Below are 687 nucleotides of genomic sequence, written 5' to 3' on the forward strand. Positions count from 1 at the left end.
TATACTTTATTCTCCCTCATTTCAACAACAATCAAATGTTTGGCGAACAGGACTTGAGTCTCCAGATACATCGCCAGTATGAAAACAACATGTGGTTTAATAGCAATATACAAGATCAACAAACAATGGCTGTATGGAGGGTGTTAGTGTTGGGACCAAGCAGAGATGACAAGGATGTAAACACTCAGAAACCACACTGTCCACCGTGGCAAGCAGCCATTGGGAGACATCACATTTGTTATGCAGTTTTCTTCCATAAAATGTTCAAGTGGGCTCATAAGGTTTTTTTAAAAAAAGAGCTTATTATGTGGGAGAGAAGTAGCTTACGAGTCATACGAGAGAGAGGAATAATATCCGGCCCATGCCAGAAAGCCAGTGCACAACCCCCCCCCCCCCCCCCCCCCCCCCCCCCCCTGTATTACAGCTAAAAGCTACTAAATTCGAACTTGGTTGTTCTGTTGTCTAAATATGTTCCACAGGATTTCGGCAGGAGAATTTTCTGTTAGATTAAGGTAATAAAAACACCACCCATCAAATGACTCTTGTGAGATGCTGCGTATCCAGGGTGCCATAACTCTGATCAGCGTCTATGCTGATCTATAAATCACAGCTGTGGAACACCTCTGAATAACTCAAGTGTGAGAGGCCCATCGCTCCGAACTTTTATTAATTAAATTGGGGAACTAA

Source organism: Brachyhypopomus gauderio, chromosome 12, assembly GCF_052324685.1.
Source record: "Brachyhypopomus gauderio isolate BG-103 chromosome 12, BGAUD_0.2, whole genome shotgun sequence".
Taxonomy (NCBI): domain Eukaryota; kingdom Metazoa; phylum Chordata; class Actinopteri; order Gymnotiformes; family Hypopomidae; genus Brachyhypopomus; species Brachyhypopomus gauderio.